At 38.3% G+C, this 14,049-nt stretch overlaps 1 long non-coding RNA gene across 2 annotated transcripts; it reads left to right on the top strand.

Annotated features, from left to right (window-relative positions):
• Window positions 1–200: 200 nt before the first annotated feature.
• LOC120726229 lies at window positions 201–10,811 on the top strand. 2 transcript variants are annotated; one of them, XR_005694301.1, is made up of 3 exons: window positions 201–832; window positions 5,242–5,337; window positions 5,461–10,811. It is a non-coding gene; the product is annotated as an uncharacterized LOC120726229 (long non-coding RNA). The 2 variants fall into 2 exon arrangements; XR_005694300.1 differs by having other exon boundaries at window positions 201–5,337.
• The last annotated feature ends 3,238 nt before the right edge of the window (window positions 10,812–14,049 follow it).

Here is a 14,049-nt window from a genome sequence, read left to right as displayed (position 1 = left end):
GACCCCAGAAAGAGTAATATTACAACTAAGTAGCTGCCGCCATTGTTGGACTTTTGCGAGATCTCGCAATACTTTTGCGAGATCTCGCAATACTAGAGATCTCGCAAATCGTCTTAAATTTTTTTTTCTCCCTAATTTTTTTTTTTCCTCCCTAATTTTTTTTTCCTCCGTAATTCTTTTTTTCTCCCATGTCCCCTGGGGGGCTCCGTAAAGAATAAAGGTGATACTGACTTTCAATCTTGTAAGAATGAAACTTTGTGTTTGCCTCGTATACTGTATTTGTATTTACATGTTGCAAATAAATTGTATTTACCATTTTCCTTCCAAAATATAAAAACAATGAGGACTGTCTTTTACATAGTACTTACTATATGTCAGATTTATAATTCTATGCATTTATGAAATAGGATGAAATCAGATAACACAGCTGTCCTGATATGTACGCAAAATGCAGCACAATTTGGTCCTGATTAGCTGAGAAGCAGCAGGTGGCACTTGTCAGCACATTTAACCATTTGGTGTTGGTGGTGGTACAATGTCATTATTTGCAGATAAGTAGCATATGTGTATCTAAAATTCACTATAACTATTACAGCGCCTAATGTAAGCGGATTTAAAATGCAGCAGAGTAACCTGTTCTCAAATGATTACATTACATGTCTTATTTGGCAGATGGCTATGACAGTCCTGGGAACACTGGAGCAGGCTCTTGGCCCCAGAGCTGTGCTAAAGAGGGCTTTGTCTGTTTCTTCACACATCCTCCAGCAATATGTTGGTCATCTGGTGTTGGAGTGAACCTTAGCTCGAATATAATCAGTTTTTCAGCTAACTGGTGAGTGAAAGTTTAAAAAATGACTTTCCTGATTTTGTTACTGGGCCACGTTTACGTCAGTAAATCCCAAAGTGCCATTTAACTTTGCTGTTTTTAACATTATGCATCAAACTCTGGAGTTCTTACTGGCTATGAAAATCCTATTCTTTTACTAACTGCGTATTTTAGTCGAGAGATTTAAGCATTTATAATTTACATTGATCAGCAGTAAAAGAAATAGCATCTTTGTCACTGTCTAGCTAATGAAAGATTAATATGACAAGCAGCGCTGACTGAATGGAAGCTGTACAAATCCAGACCTGCAGCAGAAACACTGCTGTTAAATCTGTTTTATTCGTTTAATTTAGGGCAAAGGAAGCACATTTGGTAGAGCTGTGAACAGGCTGTGTGAGAAAAGAACACTGGGAGGGAAAGAAGATTAACATGAATAATGAAAATACAAGAGAAAAAAAACGACACATATCTATATATTGGGCTACCTCTTCCAGAAGAGGGCACTAATGGTCTACCAGTTTATGCAGACTGGTTCAAAAATTCTTTTCATCAGGAACTACCATGAGAAGGGGAGAAAGACAGTAGAGGGAATGTGCCCCCTTTTTTTACACTCCACCCCCCCCTCCCATGTCTCAGTGTCACGATCCCGTTGAGACGAAGTCAGTAGAAAGACAATAACACCTGTCAGAGTTTATATTATTGAAAAGCTTAAATAAATTGGCTCTGAATGCCTGTGTCAATACATGAGTCATTGTAAGCAAACCTCACCAACTGCATGACTGCACATTTTGTGGGATTTGATATTCAGGAAGAGCGCAAACAAACTTGTGTCGTGTCTTCTCTCTTCTGGGCTGGAGAATCCGCCATTAACTTTTGGGTTTTCTGAGCAATAGCTGAAAAATCTGTGAGGTATTGGAAAAGCTCATATTAAAAGAGCAATACAGTCAGAACAATTACCTGGAGCAAAACACACCTCCTGTCAGTGAGTATTATTGATCTGAATTCATGGTAGTTCATTTGAAAGTTTATCTATAAAGTTTGTTGTACTAACCTTAGGAAACCAACAGATCTAATTAAAACACGTTTTAAAGTGGCAAAACTTTCTTCATATGATAAATCTAAAGCTAAGTAGCCAGTTAGCGCAAATACAAAGAAAAACAAGTAAATAAAATTCTGTCTTCAAGACTCACAAATTAACCTACTCATCTCATTGCTTTAGTACATGAAAAAAGAGTAAATGCTTACAAATTTAGTTTTAGTGGTATCCATAGGCTTAGTTAGCATAAACAGGCTTTGCTAACTGGCTACTGTCTCTGCACACAACACACATGAGTCATTTGACTAAAACTCAAGCTTTGAGAGAAAGTTTAATAAGGTAGAAATTTTATTCATTTTCAAGAACATCATGTTCTCTCATCAAGTGGCATACGCAGCTACATGTGCTGAGTACACATTACAGCAGAGCAACTGGTGTCTTCGCAGCCAGTTTCTTACTAGTTTGTGAGATATTACGATGTAAACAACACCAATCCAGAAAATTACAGGCATAACTCCTGAGCCAAGGTTTGGCTCACTGGTCCATAAGCTTGGGATGCCTCACTAGAAAAATCAAAGATAACTAACCTTGAATTTCTTTTTCAAAATAGCCAAAATAGTCAAAGAATCCAAGATACCTGTGGAGTTAGTCCATTTTCGAGACTCACTAGTCCATGGGTCATGAGAGTTGTAGTTTCCTTGTTAGGCCATTAAGCAGACACTAAGCACATGTTGCTTCAGATGTTTTCCAGGAATAAAATTCTAAGAATTTCCTGCAGTTCTTTTAGCTTTACTAAAAGGGTTTGTTTTTTTTTTTCTGACAGAGCTTCCTTTTTATTGCGACGAAATGATTCCTTCTCCCCAGCTTTAAAAACAGCTCTTACCTTTTCCATGTTGGGTACTGAACTTAAATGCTTGCATTAGGCTGGATTTATTCAGCCGGAGCACATTCAGCGTTGTTATAGAGTTCCTCAAATCTTTATGGCATGCTGACTACATTTAAAAGCCTTACATAACAGCAAGTGATTAAAATGTAGCAATACTAGACAGAGATTCAATTGGGGTGGAATCAACATGGCGTGGCTTTATTAACAAAAAATCCTGGAACTCAGACAGATTACATTACACTTTTTCATTAGAATCTGGTTTATGTCACTAAACTGGTATGCAAATGTAATTTATAGAAGAATCTTGATGATCAGATAACTGTTCGTTTCGTTTCATTGTACAAACCCTTATCAGAAGGGTGGGATGCTGGTGATTGCAGCTGTGTTTCTTCAGTCTGCTGTGAGAGTGGTATTAAGGTTTCACAGTAAACAATCTTCCCAGAATGTCAAACTATACCACCAAAATCTTTATTTAACCTCATGAAAGAAAGCCATTAATCGACAGCCCGCCGTCAGTATTATAGACAAGCTCGGCAGCATGCAAAGCTAATCTGATGAAAAACTTGATATTAGCTCGCAAATACTATCAGACAAAAGATCTCTTTAATGTTACATGCAGCTATGCTCTGAGCCGTTTGTTGCCTTTATGTAGAAATTCTATGGCAGAAGCTATACTGAGAAGCTTTGAGTATAAAGTTAGTTTTATGCTATCTCTCGTGGCTGAAAAACATCATTTAAATCACTACAACACAGAGCAGGATGTTACTTTGGCTGTCATTTTTCCCCCCTCTTCATTAATGCAAGTCATTTCTGATGACATGTCATCTATAACAGAGCCACTGCACTGTATTCCATTTTCACCTTCCTCCATTTTCCTCAGGATGCTAAAAAGAAAGTCACCAAGACTGCCGTGCCCCACGGGCAATCTGGTGCTAGCTTTGAACATGGCCTTAATTAACATATTGAACTGCTCTGTTTTCAAAAGGTCATATCGTGTCTGCTCTTCACCATTCAAGGATTTTGCATGACATATTCTCACATGAAGTTGCTCGTTGTCTCTGTTTTTTTGTTTTTTTTTGATGGCATGCTGTGGCTTTTCCTCCTTGTAAGAACCTGTGTAACCTCGAGCCTTACCAGGCTTTCATGCCATAACACCTTTAAATCGCTTTGCTATCAAAACAAGCCGCTGCTTTTGTGCAATTGGTAAGCGTGTGGAATAGATTAGCAAGCTAAACTTATTGTGCCTTGTGTGAGAAATGACAGACTTCTGTGTACACTGACCCTGACTCAGCTTCCTGCTGCTTACTCAGTGTCTCTAAATGGATTAAGTTGTCAGTTGGACAGCCCATCTGAGATTTTTAATATCCAGCCTAAGGTATATCAAGCAACCGTCTGCCAAATGGCATCAGAGGGATTTACTTCGATTTTATTGCAAGTTTCTCTCTCTCCCTTTTCTCATCTAAGACGTGGTCATGCCCTCTATGATTTCTTGAGGGTGTTTGACTTGTACATTAATAACACACTGAGGAGACTGAATAAAAATATATTCCACGAACACTCAGTGAATATTAGGTTTTATCACTTCTACTTATAGCATATGGGAAGCTCAGAAATTAAAACCATTGGTGTATCTATTACTTTCTTTCCACATTTTTACACCTTTGCAGATTTCCTTTAGATTGTGTCATTTCCACACAAAAAAAATCTGATATGAATGAAAGAAAAAATATGGGAGAAACTTGATGGTTTAATGGATCTGGGAAGAGACACAAAACTTACCTGAATCTTACTGACCTACAGTGAGAGGGCACTCGGCTCACTGGACCGTAAGTGACACCCAGCTCTCCATGTATGCAGTAACCACCTATTTCAGCCTCTTTGCAGGGATTTACTTTCTTTGAATGGACCTTGAGCGCTTCCTTGACTTCCTTTGTCCGTGGTACTAAAGTACTGTCCATAGTGCTGAAATATAGGCTTGAAAGGCAGCGTGAAGTCTGCAGCAGTGCATTTGGTCCTGTTTCATCACGTCAGGTATCCACAGGGAGAGACATGTCAGTTGTTTGTGTGTGTTTGTGGATTTCCTTCTCCGGAAAATGTGTTTGGTTTTCTGAGCCTGTTTTGTTTGTCCTCGTTTGTGTATCTGTGTGTGTTTGTGTGTTTGTGTGTGTGTGTGTGTGTGTGTGTGTGTGTGTGTGTGTGTGAGTGTGTGTGAGTGGGTGCTTTCATACCACGAAAATATCTTGTAACAGTTGCCACTGTTCGTGACTGAGCTATAAACTTAGATGGCTGACTGAAATCTACTGAAAGTTCAGACATTTTTAAGCAGGAAAAAAAAAACTAATTGCTTTGCATTGACCAGTTAGTTGTGAATCAAGATTAAACATCCACACATCGTTAAACCCTATTTGATCAGGACAGCGGGGTTCTGAGTATTGGCTTTTGAAGCATAAATATATAAACCTATTTACAGCTGGGATGCTCTCATTTTTACAGGGATTCTGTTGTGGTTTACTTAGAAGACTCAGTTGGATGAGCTGGAGAAAAGTTCAAAAAACGATTTCAGTGAAGATCTGCATGATTACACAACAGGTAAGTATTTGCAGTTAGTTCATATATTCAGTTTAGGGAATGTTAAATTCAAAAATTCCAATAAAGTGAAGTCAAGATTTCTTCAAATCCACCTTCCTGTATGTTTGAATGCGACTTCCACAGGCTTGAGCACAAGTGAGCTTTCTTTAGCAAGCTGACACACTGAGAGGGAATTTGCATCAAATGAGGACAGAGGAGGTAAGTAGGCAGGTAAGGTTAGCAGACGTGCTGCAAACCATTTATGAGCTAAGAGGCTTGTGCAATACTACTGCACTGTGTAGTTCAACAGTCTAGCAATGAGTGGAGAGGAGAGCGAGGTTTAAATACTGCAGGTGAATGACAAATGAGACACAGGTGTGGCAGCAGGCATCCTGGACAGCTACGCCCACTTCTGGGAGCGCAGTCAACCACACTCATGATAGAGAGAGGAAAATTGAGCAAGTAGAGGAGAGAAACAGAGATAGTGGATTCACACTGGAAAGGACACGGGGGACTATGACAGATGCCTGATGACATGATGTCATTTTGTTTGTCACTGGTGTTCGCTAAATCTTTATAAATTCTATCAGTTTCTCACAGTTACTTTGAAAGAACAAAAAAGTGATTTTTGGCTCCTCCTTTATTCACATGGGGTTGCCACAGCAGGTAGCTCTGTATGTCTGATTTGGCAGATTTTTACACAGGGTGACACCCCAAAGGGATTTGTGTCTCCTCCTAGCATCGAACTGGGGATGTTTCACTTGTTAGGCAAACGTGTAAACCACAGCATATGCAATTTGGCACCGATTATACTGGGAAAATGACAGTTGATGAGGTTTTTCCTGTTTTCAACGCAATACTAGAAACTCTGATTGACAAAAATATAACACAAGGAATATGAACTGCAAATACTGTCTTTTCACATAGCATAAAATATACTAATTAAAGTTCTGTAAGTGCAAAACAAAAATAAATGAAAAGGAAATCTCACCCAGAGACACACTCCGGGGCCTGATCAACCCTGGCAGGGCCTCCTTGGTTGAGGGTGTCTAGTGATAATGGCCGAAACACCCGATGAATCCAAGGTCAACTACTGACGATGTGTCCCAAATTTTAATATGATAATCTAGATCAGATCTCTAATCCCTAAACCTGACCAAGGAAGGAAAAAAATGGCGCATTAGCTTGGGGAAAAGACCGAAAGTCTGGGCTGCCTTTCCTCATTACAGCCATCCCTCAAGACTTTCTAAATTTGAAGCAATGGTCTAAGGAGCTTGGAAAGAAAAGCGTCTGGACTTCTTTAAGTAGCTCAAAGACCAGGCTCCTTAGACTACGATGACTTTGATGACTGAGAACCTTCACAGACATTTGAAGCAATGCATTATCAGGGATTGTAACATCTAGTTCTTGGCAGAATCACGTAGTTAGTTTATAATAAAGGTAGAACAGACACAACAAAGGTAAACAAGACCAAGAGGGTATTAATGATAAACATGAGCATATTATGGTAAATCATAATACATCAGGTAGGGTAAAGAAATAGACATTTAAAATAGCCTTTTAACGACTTTCTATAAATTTACAGCCTATATCATTTGTTTTACTTTCTTTCACCATTTACCATTTAAGAAGTTACAAAGAAAAAAAAAGTTTATCAAGGACAAGTTAAAAAGTGTGGTAGCTGGTTGATATGTAGTATGTAGAAACGAGAGAGTTATCCCTACCCATTAAAAATAGTCAAAACCACAGTTTAAACCAGTTTGAGTTGAAATTCATGACTTGTCACAGTTGCCTACTATATATACGTGTGTGTGTGTGTGTGTGTGTGTGTGTGTGTGTGTGTGTGTGTGTGTGTGTGTGTTTTCTGAAGGTTACCAAGTAACTGGATTTAGATAAATGGACTAATGACCAGAGTGGGGACTGGGTAGGTGGGTAAAGACTGGGCATACTGGTAGTGTGGGGAAAAGAATAATTAAAAAGATTGAGCAGATGTTAGGCGAGATATACATTGGTGTGAAAAAGTGTTTGTGTACTACGGTACTGTTACTAGGTTACATCAAGGGTAGAAGACATCAATTTATATTCAGGGCTTCATTCATGCTGATTAGATTCACTCATATAAGTCTACCTTTTATACGAGCTTTATATAATCCAGGGTGTGGAAATTAGAAATACAGTGGTGTGAAGAAGTGTTTGCCCCTTCCTGATTTTTTTTTTATTCTTTTGTATGTTTGTCACACTTAAATGTTTCAGATTATTAAACAAATTTTAAATATTAGACAAAGATTACACAAGTAAACAAAAATTCAGTTTCTAAATAAAGGTGTTTATTATTAAGGGGAAAAAAAGTTGTAGCATAAATGAACTGTGTTGTATCACAACTGTGTTGTATGTTCAATTTCGCCCAGGCCTGATTACTGCCAAACACGTTCATCTGTGAGTGAATCTAATCAGCATCACCTTATAAATAAATCGACGTCTTCTACCCTTGATGTAACATAGTAACAGTCCCTAGATGTATTCAGTCAAGCACAGTGCGTCACTGTAAACTTTGCCACACTACTGCAAACTAAAGAAAACTAGAATTTGTTTTCAAGACTTGTCACTAAAATATAATCCAGCAAAACATCATGAAGAGATCCAATATCTGATTTTAAAACTTTAAAATAAATGAGGATGTTGCACATGAAAGTTAAATTTCCTGTCTATAAAATTTCACTTGCTGAGCGCTCCTTGCCTCTAAAAATAACCTTTCTCCTTAATCTCCTGTCCTCTCTTTCTTACATTTTCCACCATTTATCTGTGTCACACATTAAAATTTTTTTCCTGGTAAATATAACGACTGTACATTTAGCTGACATACACATTTTGTGACAAATTGTACACATTTCCAGACATTTGTTAAATTCTTATTTAAATTGCATTTGAAATTTACATCTGCACCATGAACACATCACAGGTGTGAGGAAAAAAAGTATGTAATGATGGCGTAAGCAGGCTGCGGGGTGTCTTATTTTCTTATTTTTGAACAAGTATCTCAGTGTGGAGACACTGGAAGCAATACCAGGCTCAGCACAGGAAAAATTAACTCATTCAGCAGTAATGCCTTAACGTGCTTATCAAATTTAATTACACATGAACTGAAAGTGCCAGATCGCTGCTCCAGGAGGATTCTGGCCCTCTTTAACCCCCTATGATAACACATTTTTATCATAGCGCAAAGCCAAATATTTTCCAGGGACTTTCTTTCATAAAGTTCATAAAGTTCATAAAGTTCATAAAGTACGAAGATGTTGAGTTTTGATTGTTCTTAGCTTCTAATGATGGTTAAAGACCAAGGCAAGACCTTTTTCATATTTATCTGCTCTTTCAAAGGATAAAAGCCTACAAAACAGCCTATTTCTACATTTCAAGTATTCGTAGAAGTTTCTGGAAATGAGTCATGAGACAAAGTGCGGGAAAATCATTGGAAGCATAACTGCTATTTGGAGTAGTCTACTTTGTTTTAATTCACTGTGAATCTTTCTTGCATGAAATACCTCAAGGACACCTTTATCCAGCTCCCACCCACAGATCTGCTCTCTCCCTGTCTCACAATACTTAAGGTAATTTATATAATACATTGCAAAACCATTTATCATTTTTAAGAGGAGACAGGAACTAGGCAGTAACATCAAAGGGCTACAAGATGCTTCGTGGTAATAAAAGAACTTTGAGTCAGATTAGTATCTCCTGTCTTACAATTTTAAAAGCAGTAGGAGAAGTAAACACGAGGCATTCTTATATGCAACCATAGCAGCTCAGGCACTGATGCTAATCTCTTTCAGGAATGTGAAAGTCAAGCAATTCAAGCTTTGTCAAGATTCTCACAGCTGGACTTCAGCTCAGTCTTTATTTTGATTTGAAATGACAGAATGACACTCATAGCATTCATGTACTTTGCTTTACATTTAAAATTGAAGCTTTTCTTCCTAAACAAGCATTTAACCAGATAAACACTGTACTCCACTGAAGCATCTAAAAAACAGAAACAGGCAAATAAAAAACAGCAAATTAGCAAATCATAAGAAACATATACAAAATTATGATCTTGAGTGGGCTTTTAATACAGTTAAATGCAAAGCGACTTTTATTATTTGCAAGATACCTTTAATAAAATGCTCTAAAAAAGAGCAGCACCACATCTTGTTCAATTCATGGTTCAATTCAATTCACAAGGGGGCCTCTCTAACCAGTTCATCACCATTATGTTATAAAAATATGATAAAAATTGCAAAATGTTTAATGGAAAAAAATTCTTCTTCTTTCTTTTTCACTCCCAAAAGGATAAAGCCTCATTATTTCAAAGTGTCTTTCCTTGTTTCCATTAGGTTTACTTAAACAGGATTGTGTACACCACATGCAATGGGAGCAAGTGGAGTCAGGTTGGGCCCCTTTAGGGAGATCAGGCCTCCTCTACTGTCACTGCAAACCTTGCCCATTTCCACTGCTGCTTTTTGAAGTCTGTCAACCCTCTGGGGCTACCCACTGGTCTGGGCCCCCAAGCAATTGCCTGGTGGCAAGTGGCTCCTCTGGGTACAACACATCTTTGATAAAAAGTTTTTCTGTCAATAAGAAAATCATAAAAGGTAAGGCAGGGTTATATAAAGGGTAATAAAAAACATAAAAAGCTGTTTATCTATCTGTGTGTTTGTCTGTATGTGTGACTGGCAAGACAGTAGTTTATGTAAGGTCAGGCTGTCAGAAGAAAAATAAATAAATAAAAACACTGAGTAATGCTCTATGAAATTTCATAAGGATGATCTCCTTGCTGGTGAAAAAAACCATGATGGAAAAACTGTAGCTATCAACAATGTTTATCTCGTCTTTATACACATTTTCACACATTACTGCCATCCTAGACTAACACTGTCTGATTTTGTAAGAATGCAGATGTCCACGCAGCTGAATCAAACATTAAATGATCTTCAAACTCTTCAAACTGCCAGCTTCCGAATGCAAGTTTTTGTTGTGCTCAACAGCACCCATGTATGAATAGCGTAGGTAATTTTTCAGTGAATTCACAGCGCGCGAACGGGCATTATTTGCGCTGCCACCTGCACACTCTACCCAGGCGGCACACTAAACCAAACAGATTATTTCCAGCGGTGAAAAGTGTCGTGTGCTACAGATAAAAACTTTGGAATATTTCCCAGCTTGAGTCTTCCGACATCATTGTGTTCATCTGTGAAATGACTTATGTCAAGATAACATACTGTCTCACCTGTCCAGTCTCCAGGATGACCCACTGGATTTCATTAAGGATTGTCCAACAACCGTGAAAGTGTCAACGAATAATTGATGTCATGGGATGGGGGTTACTGAAGCTATATATCATCTGATCTCAACCAACTTCCCTTTTTTATTACAGTGCATAATGGGCTGTTAAGCAGCAGCACACGAATTAAGACTGTCTGCAGAAATGCTTACTGTATTTGTAATCGATGTTCTTAAATACACTTAAAGATTAGGAGTCATTTTTAAATGGCATATACCACACTTTTTATGAATTAGGAAGTAGATACATTGTCATTTTAGATAATCACTATTGTTCAGTTTTTTCCCACATCAGTTTTTTCTGCGATTCCTTAGGTAAATTGCCTACTCAGTCACAACATATATGTAAAGCAGCTGTTTATACTTCGAAATGCCATCCACGGTTGCAGTCCTCCGGTGCAAGGTCGTTTTCTGCTGTGCCAGCATCCCTGAGACTGCCATTAAATGGAGCTGAGCTGCTGGAAATTATCTCCTCCTTCTGCTGATGAACTAATTGTACTCTTATTCTGTAATAACACCATTAAAATGTAATACACTTGGGATCATTACTTCACATTTGATATAGTTGGCTGTTGCAGGACAATGGAACAAAACAAGTGCTTCAGTTACAACAGTGTTTACGCTGCAGATGAAATCCACTTCTGAATTTAGGAAAACTGCCAGTGCTACGAGGGACTATAAAGGGAGCTGCGTTTTTCTTCCTTCATTGTTAAAAATTGTTCTCCATGGGCGCTCTAAATAATGAGATTAAATAAATGGAGAAAACTCAAGCATTTCAGTGTAGACCTGCAGATAAGCATTAGTCTGGGGTTCCTGCAGGGAAAAAAGGCACACCCAGAAGTGAATGATACAGCGCTGTCATCTCAGGCTTTGATGAAAGATCTTTAATTTTCTTGTCTTCTAATGGGAATTCTCAGTGTCAGTGAAGCCCTCTTTTTAATTCCTGTTTTTTGATTCAACATTTCATCTGTTCAGGCCCAGAATAATGAAATGTTTCCCTTTTTATCTTAATTTAAATTTGCACTTATCGATTTAGCTTGTTCTGTATATATAACTGGCTATTTTGGCTAGCAGAGCCTATCATTGCACACCTACTCATCTCTCCAAGGACTTACACTTATACAGCTAGAGACATGTAAATGTGTTAATGTGGCTAACTGGTAGCTATTCTGTAAAAGTTGAAAAATAAAAGAGGAACTCAGCAAAGTAACTGAGCAAACTTTATTTTCTTTCCAAAGCTGGCCAGATACCCTGCCATCAAGGGCATTCACTGACTTCCAAGGTCTTTGAACAAAGCTCAGCAAGACAAGACTACAGGGATTGTAGTTGTTATACAGTCCCGGAATTTTTATAGTGTCACTTTACCGACAATAGCAACGGGGAAGGGTCCTTGTCAACCCTAATGAATTCAGAAGTGAAAAGACTTTGGTTTTGACTTTACATAATTAGGCGAGATGCAATAACGCACCAACCTTGGAGCAGTGCACCTGGATAACAAGTGATCAAACAACCCGAGCCCTCCATCCTCACTTAAAGGGCCTCAGCTGCGACAGCTCGCCGTTGAAACAGGCAGCTACCTTAAAGCTCAAACTAATTAACTCTTTCAGACATTGTTATGTACTCCCTCTTTGACACTTTGCAAGAGTGTGTGTGCTGATTAATGCCGTGCATCAACGTGGATCTATTTTGTGAGATTGGAACCCCATTCACATACGTAATGTTACTGTGAGGTGAGGTTTTCTAACATTTTGGATTTAAAGTGGATAGAATTACAGATTTTTAACAGAGCTTAGCTCAGCTATCTTGAGCATTCAGCAATTTATTCATTATCAGTTTTTCAATACTTTTTTAGTTGTCTAAATCTTTATATATTTGTTTCAACTATTTATCTAGGGATTCTATTAATTTGACTATTTCACTAATTTATCCATTATCTTTGCTGGGATTTTTTTGCTTTGTTTTTTTACTAAATCATCTAGAGCTAAATATTTGTTCTTTAAAGCTTAGTGTTTCAACATTAGCACATTTTATTTTGGGGGTGGGGGATACTCGTCTGTATTTTGTAAGGTTTAGCGCTGTGTGGCCCCTTAGATTAACAGATGTGCTGGTACAAACAGTTATGTTAAAAATAAAGTTTCTACAAGACTCTCACATCATTGTGGAGGAATTTTGGCCCACTCTTCTTTACTTTTACGATGTTACTTAACTGGATTGAGATTTGCTGACATTTGTTTATGAACAACATTGCACGATGGACTCTGCAGGCCTAATTGAAACACCTCGATTCTTTTCTTTTTTTAGCTATTCTGCTGTAGATTTGCTGCTGTGCTTGGGATCATTGGCTTGTCACATGACTGGCTGACAGACAAATCACATTTCATATTTGACTCAAATATCTTTTGCATGCAGAGCAGTTCATGGTCAATCCAGTGACTGCAAGGTGCTCAGGTCCCAAGTCGTCACCCCTCCATCACCGTGCTTGACAGTTGGTATGAGGTGTTTTTGTTGATATGCTTCTGACAAATAATGTGCACAGACTGTCCGAGAAGTCTGTGTTACAGTTTTGTTGAGCAAAGTTCTAGTATTTTCTTAGTCAGTTTCTTGATGCTAAGTAGTTGTCACAATCCTGGGTCATTTGACCCACCAAGCATTTTAAATTTTAATATATTTTGATGTTTATGGTTTATGTTGAAGTTCATTAGGTGATCTAAGTTCATTTTTATTATGCCTAGGTTGCCGTTATAGTTCATTGTTTGTTAGATTCTCTTCTGTCTTCAACCCCTGTGTTTAAGTCTCTCTCACCCTTCATGTGTTTCAAGTCTGCATGTCCTATGTTATCAAGCTTGTGGTGTTTCTGCGTCTCATTATGTGTCCTGTTTTATTTTGAAAAGGTCTGGTGTCCAATGTTCATTCCAGTCAGCTGTTTCCCCATGTGTTTCCACTTGCCCTGATCACCTCCTGTGTCCATTTAGTCTGTGCGTTTTCATTCATTCCTCATCTGATCATCTGCTGTCCTGCCATGTCATGTTCTCAGGTGTTCGTGCCAACTTGTCACGTTTAATGTTTTTCATGCCAGATCTTTATGTTCGTGTTCAGAGTTTCTTATGTTTATCCTTAGTTCACCCAGTTTAGATTAGTTTTGCCTTTGGCCCTTGTTTGGCATGTTTAAAACGAGCCTTTAATAAACTGCTCGCTTTCAGTTAATATGAAGTTTGCTTCCACGCTTTGTTTGTCTGCACTTGGGTCCACCTCCTCACTCCACACAGTCTGCTTCAGCCAGACTGTGACAGTAGCAGGTTTCTGCGTCTGTGCATTTCAGCCAGAAAGGTTACAAATGCAGCTTGGTAAGCAGCTGGTAGTTTAGAAGGCTACCTTTAAGTTTAAATCTGGTCGCTTCTGGCTACTGAAAATCTAGAT

Source organism: Simochromis diagramma, unplaced genomic scaffold (assembly GCF_900408965.1).
Source record: "Simochromis diagramma unplaced genomic scaffold, fSimDia1.1 OVJJ01000822.1, whole genome shotgun sequence".
Lineage (NCBI taxonomy): Eukaryota > Metazoa > Chordata > Actinopteri > Cichliformes > Cichlidae > Simochromis > Simochromis diagramma.
Note: the sequence above shows the minus strand (reverse complement) of the source record. Positions and strands in the feature narration are given on the sequence as shown.